At 45.6% G+C, this 14,395-nt stretch overlaps 1 protein-coding gene and 1 long non-coding RNA gene across 4 annotated transcripts in view; one reads left to right on the top strand and one right to left on the bottom strand.

Moving 5' to 3' along the window:
* The window catches only part of ARHGAP26 (Rho GTPase activating protein 26), a 488,449-nt gene that overhangs the window by 389,537 nt on the left and 84,517 nt on the right, over nt 1-14,395 (bottom strand). The gene's annotated exons all lie outside the window — the stretch shown is intronic.
* LOC105549554 lies at nt 107-9,778 on the top strand. The gene is made up of 6 exons (XR_001007560.1): nt 107-212; nt 919-1,151; nt 2,100-2,175; nt 8,835-9,093; nt 9,237-9,395; nt 9,640-9,778. It is a non-coding gene; the product is annotated as an uncharacterized LOC105549554 (long non-coding RNA).

Genomic DNA, 14,395 nt, shown 5'->3' on the forward strand with positions numbered 1-14,395 from the left:
ATAATTCTGGAACTATTCATGAATGGCTTCATGTCACGAAGCACAAAGAGTGCCTCGGAGAGGGCTGGACACAGTGTCCCTCAAAACCTGTTGTACTGATGTGACTGGGCAAGGAAACACAAGCTGGCGTACAGGTGAAACACCTGAGAGTCCCCAGAGAGGACCCATGACAGAGAGCTGAGACATGGACAAGAGCCCCAGAGAGGCTTCAGGTTTAGCTTACACCCCCATTCCTAGGTCAAACTCAACACACTCAAAACCAAACTCTCTCTACTCAAACACCCTCTGCCACCCTCTCCCCAGAGAGCCAGCCGAGGGCCTCTTCCTCATCCCCAGCGTGATGAAGGGCACCGCCGTTCACCCTGCCACACAAGTCACCAGTGCACGTCATCCTCTCACACGTCAGGCTCCTTCATGTGCCATGTCCATTCCCAAGTCTGCCCATGTTGTCTCCTAAGCACGTCTCAATTCTGCCCACTCCTTCTCATCACTATCAGCAACCCCTAAACAAAACACTCCATTTGCCTACATAACTGCAACTGCCTCCTCTCTGGCCTCCCCACATCCACTTCTGTCCGTCACATCAGTTCTCCACCCAATTATGTCAACACCAGCAATGAGCCCTGTGATGGCTTCCCAGAGCGCTGGAGGTGAAGACAAAAGTCCCTCCCAAGGCCTCACAGGCCCTACAGGGTCTGGCCTCCCCACACCCCTCTCTGGGCTCCAGCTGCTCCGGCCTCTGCCAGTTCCTGGGGCATGCCCAACTCCTACCTGCCACTACATGCCTGCAGCCCTTGGCCCAAAAGTTCTTTCCTCCAGGAAGCCTTCCCTGACTTATCTAATCAGGCTGAACCCACCCCTATTTCTCACTCTGAGTACTATACATCTTTTCTTCAGAGCAATTTTATATTTGTTCAGGTAATTCTTCTCTTCAAGTAATGCCTCCCCAACTAGTACATTCTATGAGGATGAGGATCATATCCCTTCATGATCACCGCTCTATCCCCAAAGTCCAACACTCTACCGCTTGACTGAGAGCAAGTGTTGCGGAAAGAACAGAGAGAGAGGAAATTGAGCACTCCACGAGTCCATTAGCTTTCATCAAAGGTGAACCTCCCGACTCCATGTTTGACAAGTGAAAAAAAAAGCAGGTAAGTTAGGACAAACTCTCCAACTTACGTAAGTCTGGCTGGAGCCTGATAGATATGTGGGAATGTGCTTCCTATTAGCATATGACCACCTGCCTTCCTTTGAGGAAGAGTACCACAGAGCTGGAGGGACAGCCACCACCAGCAGGAGCATAAAGTAAAACCTCATCTATACCAAGGAAGCTGGAGAAATGAGCTACACACAATCCAAATGCTGGCCACAACCAACTGTCCTCTCTTAGCCCCAGCACAAGCCCCAGGTTGCAGTTAAAACAGTTTAAGGAAGAGTCCCCAAAGACCCGTCTTTCCTCTCTCCCCATATCTGGGAAGACTGAGAACATATCCAATCAGAAACTGTGCTTGGAGAGAGGCACTTCCCACAACTCCCCATTTCCCCAAGTCTGTATGTAGCATTTAACCTAGTTTGATGTGCTTAACTATAAGAAAAGCAAGTGATAGTCCCTTGTAAATACCATTCTACAGCCCAGACTCCTGGCATTGTACTAGCAAAAACAAACAAAACACATACACACACACGCACACACACAACCCCTGTGCAAATCTTAGAATGAAACAAAATTCTCCATAGCATTTTTCTTGTTTCCGTGACACGCAGTCTTATCTGTGGCCACTAGGTGGCAATCAACTATATCAAACACCTTGACCAAGCAGCTAATTTAAACAACAGCTAAGACTCAAGGAGAAATGACAGGGCCAGCCTTAAAGGCAGTGCTGAGGACAGATCCTGCCCTGCTGAGGAACAAATAACCACCTAGAAATGTACAGTGGACGCTCAGCAACTGAAAGAGGGGCCCTGGCTTCCACGTGGGAAGAAGTGCTCTAACACATTCAGAGGGCCTGTGCTCTCTTACAGCAAGTCAAGCCTGAGACATGGAGTGGGAGGGGTACAGGGATGAAGTCACCACCACAGTGTCTCTCACGTTCTTTCAGCTCTGGCTGGAGCAGATTCAGAAAACCTCTCATCTCACCCAGGCAGATGATGTGCCCACCGACCACATCAGCCACGGTACATCACATAACGTGCATTCTGATCATACATCTGCGTGCTTTTCCTGAGGCCATTTCCCTAAAACAGCATTTCCTAAATGAGGCCATCACCAGCACTGATTCTGGAAAATTTGTTTTTCCAACCAGAGCGCTAAGGCTAATGAAATTTTCGGAGTTGATTTTTAAAATGAAATCAAGTAGAATAAAGAAGTGTTCCTCTTTCCAAAATGAGGTTTCTAATTCTATTTAGATGAAACACCCCTTAAAAATAATTTGGGCTACCCAAACTCACCTTAATCTATATCCAAATAACTATGAATATATTGTATACATTAACTTACTGAGTACTTACTATATAACATGTACCTACCAAGTACTTTAAATCCCTCCATCCTCACAACCATTCTGTCAAGTACATATTATTACCTCCGCTTTGCAGATGGGGAAAGTGAGGCTCAGAGAGGTTAAATAACGTACGCAAGATCATGCAGGGAATGAGCGGTAATGTAAGAAACTTGGTCTCTCTGACTCCAAAACTCTTAACTACTACACTATATTGCCTAATTTACTCAAATATTTGAGAATTTGGTATCAATGTATCCAAAAAAATGAAAAGATGGTGTGTATACATTCCATACCTTAAGGGGAATACAGTTTTTAGAAGGGCCTAATCTGTGTGTACAAAACTACAAAATTAACGTAGACTGTGCTAGGGCAATCAGAGAGTAGACAAAAAATGGCTACAGAAGTGCAAGTGGGATATTATTCCAGTTAGGGCCATTGGGGCTTCAAAAAAAAGAAAAAAGAGAAGAACAGGGAGTAGCATTTGAGCTGAACCTTAAAGTTCACTCCTATTTGGATATGTAGAAAAGGGAAGCAGTGCAAGGCAGGGAAGCAGTCTGGGGCTTCCAAAAAAAAAAAAAAAAGGAAGAACAGGGAGTAGCATTTGAGCTGAACCTTAAAGTTCACTCCTATCTGAATATGTAGAAAAGGGAAGCGGTACAAGGCAGGGAAGCAGTCATGGGAAGATGCTGTAGAAGTGGAAACATGGAGCAAGGAGATGTGAAATGCAGAACCTACCCAGAAAAAGCAGCAAGTTTAGATAGACAGGAGGTCAGAGTGGGAAGACCAGTTAGAATCAAACCATGGAAGAACCTGAATGCCAAGCTAAGGAATTTGAACTTACTCCCTTAAAGAAACGGGAATTGGGGCCGGGCGCGGTGGCTCATGCCTGTGATCCCAACACTTTGGGAGGCCAAGGCGGGCGGATCACGAGGTCAGGAGATTGAGACCATCCTGGCTAACACGGTGAAACCCCGTCTCTACTAAAAATTTTTTTAAAAAATTAGTTGGGCATGGTGATGGGCACCTGTAGTCCCAGCTACTCAGGAGGCTGAGGCAGGAGAATGGCATGAACCTGGAGGTGGAGCTTGCAGTGAGCCCAGATTGCGCCACTGCACTCCAGCCCAGGCCACAGAGCGAGACTTCATCTCAAAAAAAAAAAGAAAGAAAGAAATGGGAACTGGATTGTTATACAGAGGAGCAACAAGATCAATTAAACAACAATTAAGCCTTTTACTAAGGAGCTGGCCCAGAACTTCATTGGAGACACCTTCTGTAACTCCTCCAGCACGCTCCACTATGAGAATGTGCAACCACAGCCAACGGGCATTCTCCCTGTAGGATAACTAAATGACAGGCAACACCTCTCAACTTGGGCATTTGTGCACAGGCCATTGGTCCGTCAGGAGATAAGGAAAGAGTTATAAGGGATTCAAAACAAAACTGCTCCGTGCTGAAAACTCCAAGTTCAGGGCCCACTATGAATTATCCATAGCATCATCTTGAATTATACATAACTATATGCAAATAATGTATACAAATACATATGACTTTCCAAAGTGCTGTATTGGCTTTTCCTCGTAAGAACATTGAGAGTTAAGTGAAAGCACTTGACCTTTTCTAGATGAAGAAATTAAGGACTGGCTTAATGACAGTGCAAGTCACATAGTAGGCCCTTAATAAACATTTGCTGGATCAATGACCACTGTGTCAAGTGAGTTAGTCAGCATTGGATCTCCGATGAAAACTCAGCCCCTAAAGGGCCCAGCCCCAGCTCAGCCCTGGCACAGAGAACTGAGGTACTGTATTTAGAACAACTGCATTCACATGCTGCCCCAAGATATGATAAGACAGCAGAAGGTCACCACAGGAAAAACTCCCTCAAGGAAGACTGCGGACATTTGCTTAATGAAAACAAAGAAACCCATTTTGAGAGGGACTAATCAAGTGACGGAACAAAAAAGAGAGGGTAATTCCAGGCAGCTCAAGTACAAATATCACACACACACACACACACACACACACACACACACACACACGGGGCAAGGGGAAGGTAATTCAGAGGTGTATGACGCTCATTGGCTGCACAAACATCAGCTTAAATCCCCGGTCTCTCACTTCCTCGCTGTGTGGCCTTTGGCAAATTACCCAACCTTTCCAAGCATGTATGTAACTATGAGGATAGTATGTACCTTGCAGGGCTGTTGTGGGAATTCAAAATAGGAAAGAAACGTGTTCCGGAAGAGCAGAGGACAGGGATGCCCTCAGCCCTGCCTTGCTTTCCCTCCCACAGCAGAGGTGGAGTGGAAGTTTACCAGCAGGTTGGAGAGAGGAGAATCAACCAAAGGAGAATCTTAATTAGCATAAGAATTAAGCAATTTTTGCCTCATCAAGTCACCAGATCAACCCCATTCTTGTGAACTACTAAAAACACACCTGAGTTCCTAAGGGTTTTCTTCAGTGCTCAGAAAACCCCTAATGCTTCTACAAATTTACAATTTCCTTTCACCCCTGGCAGATGAAAGGCAAGGCAAAACCCCGATGGACTAAATAACACCATTTTTTAACTAAATGAACTCAAAGCAGTATGGGTTTCTTTTTGAGAAGTTTATTAAGCTCAAGCCGTGCCTTTTAAATGCACTGGGGAAACAGTGCTATCATCAAATCCTTTCTGTCCGCTGCCTGGGGAGGCAGGCCAGCCCCAGATGAAACAGATAAAAGAATGAGCATGCTAAGACGACATTTAAGATACAAGAGACTGACAGCGTTCACCGGCCTGAAGTACTGGGCTTCCACAGAAGGCAGAACTTGAGCTTCGCCCCTAAGGTAGGCACGGTTCTAGAAAGGAGAGCGGGTGGTGAATTAAGAGGAGACCACACAAGTCAGGCCCACTCACTGGGTCGGACTAGGGCTGGAAAAACCGGTAGGGGGCAGTAAGTGGAGACAGAGGCCTAAGAATGGTGGGGAAGGGCGGGTGGAGAGGGTATTCCCCTCTCAATACTTCAGCTGTTCTGTTCTGCTCAACACCAAGCAGGTGCACAGATGGGCAGCAGTGGGGCTAGGAGGGTTGATCCTGGCTTCAGCTTCAAGACTTAGATTTTGTTTCTGGAATGCCTTTTCCTCTGCAGCAGAGACAGCTACTAACGCTTTAAGGTGCACCCAATCACCCAGGACCCTGTCAAAATGCCCATGCGATCCAGCAGGCCTGGGAGTCTACATTTCTAATTCCCAGGTGAAGCCAATGGTGTTGATCCAGGCACCACATCCTCCAAGGCAAGGGTTTGGACTCCCACTGAAGACCCTGAGAACGAAGATCACAGCTTCTTTATCCTCCTGGCATGTGCCTGAAACATACGGGACTTCAATATATATTGGAGGAATGAATGAATAAATTCCTTGAGAGAATTTAAGCTGTTGCAGACAGAATAGAAAAGAACCTAGAAAAAGAACCAGAAATGGCCTGTCTCCTTGTGCAGCCACCAACTATACATGTGAACCTAGGGAAAGTCATGTGACACACTCAGCCTTAAAGAACTCACTTGAGGCCGGGCACAGTGGCTCACGTCTGTAATCCCAGCACTTTGGGAGGCCGAGACGGGAGGATCACGAGGTCAGGAGTTCAAGATCAGCCTGGCCAACACGGTGAAACCCCATCTCTACTAAAAATACAAAAATTAGCTGGGCGTGGTGGTGGGCGCCTATAATCCCAGCTACTCAGGAGGCTGAGGCCGGAGAATCGCTTGAACCTGGGAGGTGGGGCTTGCAGTGAGCCGAGATCGTGCCATTGCACTCCAGCCTGGGCGACAGAGCGAGACCCCGTCTCAAAAAGAAAAAAACACCTCACTTGAAAATCAAGCAGCCAACCCCTTTCTCTAGCTCTAAGATCCCTCCCAAAGTATCTTTTATGTACCTTTTAGTTTTTTTAATGGTGAGGTTATATACTGGATATTCCTACAGCAAGGCACACCTCTATGTCATTCTCAAAGAGCAGTTTCCAAAAATCCAGTTGAGAGAACACAGACTCTGTTAGTCTCAGCAAATAACCATAGCAACTAATACCCCCCAAATGAAATGATGTCTTCACAATGATGTGCTGGCTCAATTAGATTAAGAGGCTGACGTGCACCATCTGAAAATTTATGGTCGTAAACTTACAGTGAAAACCAGACTTTCTTGGAAGAGGTTTATAAGTAAAGGAAAGGCCTTGCCAATAAATGGAATCCAGGACAAAGAGCCAGAGAAGTCAAGCAGATGAGGAAATTGGGCAGGACGGCTCTGCCTGTCCAGGTTCACACAGGCAGGGCCCACGCACCCAGACAGAACCCAGAATTTGGTTAAACAGCTACAAATCTGAGTACCACCACTTCTACCAGGGAGTTACCAAAAGACTGCCATTTTATTCTCGTTCTATGCCTTTCTTCATGCATATTACAGAAGGAAAATACTGCTAGCTCAGAAAAGTCTGCAGAAATATTTACCAAAATAATTGTAAAACTTTTAAATGAAAAAGAGGACAATTGCAAAATAACACATTACGACTGATAATACATTTCCAGCCACATTCATTTCTCCACAGGTCATCACAGGATGCAAATTTTTCTGTTCCAAGGTTTTCTGACTGGAGTTAGAACTGTGAATGGAAAGCTCAACATCTATAAGTTATACAACTGTCTTTCCACACCCTTAGGCCTGCCTCTTCCAGGGTCTGTGCAATCACATGTGCCCTGAACAAATGTGGGCAAGCAAGAACCTCACTTGAAAAGCAGGAAAAGAGAAGCCAAGGCCTGTCACCTCCCTGTAACCCCTGAGCTTTCTCGCTTTCTCTAGCAAAGAACAAAAAGAAAAAAAGGAACAACAAACAAGCCAACCCATAACTAAGCCCAAAGAAGCAGGGTTTCACTAGCATTCAACAGTTGTGAACTCAGAAAGTCACAGATGGCAGAACCTAGAGCCATACACAAGGATCAGAAACCCCTGCACTGTTCCTATCAACAGCGAATTTGAGGATAATCAAGGGAAAAACAAGGCATGGTGAGTAAATCGAGGCCTTCATCCAGCCAAATAAGCTTAGATTTGTGGTTAACAGACTCCCAGGGTTCAAAATCCCATCTCACACACTTACAAGGTACTCAATTTCCACCCGTGTGAGAAGGTACTAAAGGGAAACCTGCCTCCTGAGGTTCCTGTGAGAAGACAGATGATGCATTGAAGTGCTTAGCACAGGGCCTGGCTGGCAGCACTCAATAAACCACAGGTATTGGAATCATTTACATATATATAAAATAAATAACATGCCCGGCTGATTTGCTTCTGCGTAAAAATGAAGGAACAATGAAGCCACCCGGCCCCCAACACTTTGACTTCCTCTCGCCCTCCTTCTCACCGTCAGTCCGTGCAGCATAATTAGGATCAAAAACTGAATCCACCTGATCCCCGGACACAGCTCAGCGACTCCTTGCCACTAATACCACAGGGAGCAAGGTGGCAACTCCTAAGCATCAGAATAAATTCAATTAAAAAACAAAACTCCATTCATCTCCCCCTGGATTAAATTAATGTTTCTGGAAGGGAAAAAAAAAGCACCTAGCCATTCTGAATAACATTCCCAGAAATTGGTTCCACTTCCTTTTATCCCCTCTTTAATTAGTCACTTTTCTGCTATACCTCAGGGGAGGCTGTGTTCCAGGCACCAAGAACAGTAGTCCAAGTGGGCAAACACTTACCCTCCTCATAGATGCCCACGAAATCCCCAGGCTCCCCGCCTCCCCACTCTTCACTGTCTCCCCTCCAGCCTGGATTCCAGTCCAGGCAAGAACTCACGCTCCAGCAAGGAGTACCCCTTGCCACTGCAGACCACCACAGAATGTGAGAGGCCAAAGATGAGTGTTCTCAAAACATGTCTGAACACCACTTGCAACAGGCTCTTCCAGGGAGCCCACCCTCAATCAGAATCTCTAGGGCTGTGGCATAGGAGCCTGGGCTTCCCAGGCAGTTCTTATGCATGCGAAGTTTGAGAGCTGATATCACCTAAGCCTTCAGAACATCTAGTACTAAGCACCAGTACTGGAACCCCTCCAGATGACAAAGGTGGAGCTCCACAGAGAAGCCGGATCTTCTAAATCATGACAGCAGGTTTACAAATGTTCCCAAAGCAGGCAATTAATGCTCGTGGTAGAAGAAAGCTAGGTGACAGCAGGGGTGGGAGGAAGAAACACCCTAATTCAATTTAAAAATCACAAATTCCAAAGCCTGAGTCTTCCTCAAAACATGTTCTCAATCATGTCTCCTTATTCTGAAGCCTACACAACTGACTGGGAACACATCTCTGTTTTGTAGAAACCCAGCTCATGGCACCTGGAGCTGATGAATGGCCCTGGTGCCGACTGCCCAGAAACCAATCCGGAAACCAGGCTTCCCACAGAAGGGGCAGCTGGAGAGCCAAGCACTCTTGGACTACAGTCCTAGGCTGCGTCTGCCAATACAGGCTCTGCCCAGCTAATCTTCTCTGAGCCTGCAAATATTAAACCTGACACACAGACTCAAGTGAATCCAGAAAACAGGCTCACAGGGCAGCTGAAAATTGGGAGTGCCTGAGGTCTAGGCATGGCAGCTTCATGGACATTCAACCAGTACAGACGCATGGGGTCCCGTGCTCAGAAGGGCCTGCTTGGCTTAATGCTCTGCTGTAGCTGTCTTGAAATTTTTAATAACTTTATCTTTGAACTTGTGTTTTGCAAGTGAGATCCAGTGGGACAGTGGAGCATACGTGTGCGTAGAGAAGACAGGTACAACCTAGATGTCATGCAGGCCCACTGGGGCTCCTTGTGGCCCCAGTGCACAGAATTCTGGTGGACCCACCATGTGTGGGAGCTCAGTGAGACTCAAGGCAAGAGAAAGGTAATTGTCTTATATCTACAACTGAGTCAGGGGCAACACTGACAGCCCTGAGGAGTTACACCTACGATTTCAACCAGAACTTGCCAGATGCAAGAAGACAACAGTATCCAAAACATGAACGGCCCAGGAACCCTATCACAGCCTTCTTCCTATGTTACTTCCCTGGATAAGTCAACCACTGACACTGACCATGGTAACCTAGGACAGGGACAGACTGGGCAACCCATAGCTTCTTTCCTTTCAGGCCCTCCTCATACATCGTAAGCCAAAGGTGGAGCACATCGGGAAAATGTGTATGCATCAAGAAGAAAACTGAAAACTGATTTTGTGCAACATTTCCACTGTTCTTGGAAGAATGAAATAAATGCATATGAGCTATGAAATATGGATTGTATAATTCTAGTGATTCTGCATATAAGTCAGATGATCTTATAGAAAATTGGCATTGTATAATATAAAGATGAACAGAAGAGTTCATACTAATAATTTAAATTTTTAATTCTTCCTTTTTAGAAGAACATGGGCAGATTAAAAATACCACCACACGTCAAGAAAGAAACCAGGAAAGAAAGAAAGCAGCTTTCTATTTTAATGCTTTTAACAGTACTTATGTCTGCTTTTTGAACAAGGAGCCCCACAGATTAAATACCCAGTCCTGGGCACAGGAATACCCTGGGATTGCTTTTCAACCTCAATTAGCTCTCCTCTCCTCCAACTGGTACACTGAGAAAGACCTGAGTCCATGCCACCATCATCTCTGGCCTGGACTCCTTATTGGCCTCCCCACTTCCCTCCCGATGCTTTCCAGTCCATTTGTCACTTAACTGCCCAGAACAAGCTATTCAAAAGGCAGACCTGATCTTGTTGATGGTCCCTTCCATACCTTCCCTGATTATAACTCTTCCCATTCCCCTCAAAATAAATCCAACCAAGGCCTACAAAACCTGCCTCGTCTGCACACCCCACTGGCCTTGCCCTCACTCTATACCCAGCCCCACTGGCCAACTTGCACCTCAAAGGTGCCACAATCCAGCCGGCCACAAAGCATGGTGCTTGTCCTGTGCCCTCTTCCTGAGACACTCCCCTGTCTCTCCCCTAGTTACTGCCCTTTAGCCCATTAGATTCTGCTTGAAGGGTCACTTCCTCAGGGAAGCAGCCTCCTCATGTTCCCTATCCACCCGAGGGGTACACTCTCATATCTCCCCAGAATTCCCTTTCCTATCCTTTCAGTTGGTAATCTCCTTTGATTTTGGTGACTGTTTAATGTGAACAGCTCCGATGACATTATAAACCCCAGGCAGGCAGTAGCCGTGACTGTTTTGTTCATAAAAGGAGAGTCATCCACAATTCTAGCAAGCCAGAAGCCCCCAGTAATGTTTCTAAATAAATAAATAAGCAAGTAAATGAGAATGTAACCTTTTTTAAGAGTTTGGTCAGAAGAATGATAAACCCTACAATACCCCTTTTATAAAAAGGGAAAGCTAAGTCCCAGAAACGTAGACAAAACAGCCATCCCATTACTCCTTCACGACACACAAAACAATCAGAACACCATCTCCTAGGCTTAGTCTTGAAGCCATAAAACACCCATTTCCATTCCCCACTCACTTTCTTCCTTAGCCAATAAGATGCCTATCACATTTTCAAGGTACCATTGATATTATTTTAAAACCACTTTCCCTCTAGGCAAATGATACAAGAAGAATTTGCATGTGTATATCTAAACAGCATATCTAGGCCAGAGGTTTTTTTGTTGTTGTTTTTTGTTGTTTTTTTTGTTGTTTTTTTTTTTGAGACGGAGTCTCTCTAGGCCAGAATTTTAAATAAATAAACTAGTGACAAACCATACCAATTAACATCAGGTCAATACAAAAACCATCCTTTCTAATACATCAGGTATCACTTGAGGGAAAGCGTACCTGCAACACACACACACACTCACACTCTCACACACACACACACATTCTCACACACACACACTCTCTCTCTCTCATACTCTGTCTCTCTCTTTCCCTCTCCCTCTCTTTGAGGACGTGTTTCTTGAATTGGCCTTTGAATTTCACCTGAATCCAACTGCCCCCAACTTACGAGATCAGAAATTCTGGAAAATACATCTGGAAATATGCCTTTTTAAAATAAACTCTCCAGATGATTCCTATGCACAATAAGTTTAAAAACCACTGTTATAGAAAGACACTGCAGGTAACATTTTAATACCAGAGAAATGGAAGAAACTAATAGTACTAAACCTGAGAAAGCAGAGAAACAAGAAAGAAAAGGAAAGCAATGTCCCGAAGACCCGGAAAGTCCCTGGCAACACACCTCCAAGAAAGCAGCAGGAAACTGTTCCCAGAGGAGAGAAGAACTGTGGAAAAACCCTAAGCCATTGTTTGCTAGGGTCATTAATTATTTTAGCTATTTATTCATGGACACTTCCTCCTATCTCAAGGTGCTCCTAGGACAGTCAGAAAGAAACCCTGACATGCTTCCCTTGCTGCAGGAGGGACGAGGTGACCCTGAGCCAGGGGCATGCATGAGCAGGGCCACCTCTCTCAGTCACACAGCTTCTCTTGGGCACCTGAGAAGAATGCAGTACCCAGGAGCCCTCACCAGAGACAGGAATCCTAGCAGCTGCTGGCCCATCCTCCCCCGAGCAGCCTCACTGCCCCCATCAACCCAGGAACCTTGAAGAATGAAAAGACTTGGAGGAAGCCTCCTAGCACAGGTCCTACCACTGCAATATCCCCTCCTGTAGTGGATAGTACCCTCAAAATTGATGTCTACCCAGAACCTCAGAATGTGACCTTATTTGGAAACGGGGTCTTTGTAGATGTACCTAGTTAAAATGAGGTCATATAGGATTAGGATAGGTCCTAAATCCAATGACTGGTGTCCTTGTAAGAAGAGGTGAGAACACACACACACCCGGGGAAGAAGGCCCTGTGAAGATGGAGGGAGAAACTGAAGTGGCCGGCTACATGCCAAGGAACACCAAGGAAGGCCAGGAAGAGGCTGGGAATGATTCTTCCCTAGAGCCTTCCAAAAGAATATGGCCCTGTTGACACTCTGATTTTGGATTTCTGGCCTCCAGAACTGTGAGAAAACACATTTCTGTTGTTTTATGCCACCCAGTTCATGGTACCGTTGTCCCTCGGCATCCATGGGGATTAGTTCCAGGACTCCCCACAGATACCAAAATCCATGGATGCTCAAGTCTCTGATATAAAATGGCATAGTATTTGCATATAACATACTACGCACATCCTTCTGTATACTTTAAATCATCTCTAGATTACTTACAATACCTAATACAAGGTAAATGCTATGAAAACTGTTGTTATACTGTATTGCTTAGAGAGTAGAAAAAAGAAAAAAGTCTGTACACGTTCAGTACTGATGCAGTAAATATTCTCCATCCACAGTTGACTGAACTCATGGATGCAGAACCCACAGATATAGAGGCCTGGCTGTAATTTGTGATGTTAGCCCAAAGAAGCTAATACGCTTCCTTCCTTAGGGAGCCTGGGCCTTAAAGTCATATTGTTACCAAAATCTAGGGGTTCTGCCACAACGAAAAAAGGAAGCCTTGCTCTTCTGACACTGTAGGTGGTCTGTTCAGCCTCACTTAAGAGTCACCCTCCCACTGGCCAAACAGCGATCTTCCAAAATAGGTGTCCTCAGATTGGCACCCTCATACGTCCTCCTTGGCCCGAAAGGCCTCTCCCACCCTGACCAACACAACCAACCGACCGCCACCTGGCCCTCGAGGAACCCCTTTCAAGGTGTGGCTTCACACACATGGCCCAAGCTGGCCCCAACTGTGTGTCCACAGCTCCTGGGTTTCTCCCAACACTTATCACGCTTGCTCAGTGTGGACAGCTCCAAGAAGACAGGGACCAGGTCAGTCCTGTACACCACCCACAGCCCAGTGCTCACTTCAGCTTTGTCCACCTCCTCTGTAAACATTTAGTAGAAAAACAGCTTCACAAACACAAATATGCTCTCTCTCTTCCCAACCCTGCCCTTTCTTTCTATAATGGGGGTTTTAAAAGGCTGTTTTGCCAGTCTTTCTCCACCACTGAGAGCATTTATGTTCTAAAATGGTGACTTCACTCTTGCCAAAATGCATACCACACACCACTGCCAGGTTGTATCATTTTTAATTATTATTTTTGTGATTCTTCTTTTATCTAGTGCCTTAAGAAAGACATTTCTCTGAGGGACCCAGAGCTGACTCTAAACACTTCACTGTCATATATGATGGGAGGCAGGGGGAGGATACCACAAGCTGAAGAAGAAAAAAAAGGGACTGGCGGTGAAAGGGGTCCTTTGAACAGCACATCCAATTAAAGCCCCCTTCCATGGCAGCCTACAGTAGAGAAACAGTTTGCAATAAAACAAAAATACAGGGCCCCAACATTAAGATTTAACCTCCTACAAAGCAGCTGGGTCTCAGAATGACAGCGGTCTCACAATGCCCCGACATGCCTCATCTTTGGGTCTGGCTTAAGCCATGTTAGATTCCCTGCATTTCCAGGGTCTACTTGGTCTCATATCAGTAATGAAGTTAAAGTAATTCAGATCCTAGGAGATCTTTCTTCCCTTTTAAAATGCTGAAGGTAAGAATAACTTAATCTCCAAGAACAACTCAAGTTTCCTTTGCTTCCAACTCAGGCCCAACAGTGTCATATATTTATTCTGGCAATAGGCTCACCCATTCATCCTTTAACTCTTCATTGAGCACCTCCTATTTCGGGGACTGTGGGAGGCATGGAGAATAAGACACTGAACAAAGCTGACATAGTCCTTTCGTCCCCCAAACCTACAACCTAGTGGAGACAGACACTCAACAAATACATACTATAAACACTGAAAATTTCAGTGGCAAGAATGTAAAACTGCAGATGCAAGCTAGAAAGGAATATGGTGGAGAGGAACACAGCAGATTCCCATTACCTTCCTTATGAGGCTGGGAGCCATATTCAAAGCCAAGGTGGAAG

This window comes from Mandrillus leucophaeus, unplaced genomic scaffold (assembly GCF_000951045.1).
Source record: "Mandrillus leucophaeus isolate KB7577 unplaced genomic scaffold, Mleu.le_1.0 Scaffold443, whole genome shotgun sequence".
In the NCBI taxonomy this organism is placed as follows: Eukaryota; Metazoa; Chordata; class Mammalia; order Primates; family Cercopithecidae; genus Mandrillus; species Mandrillus leucophaeus.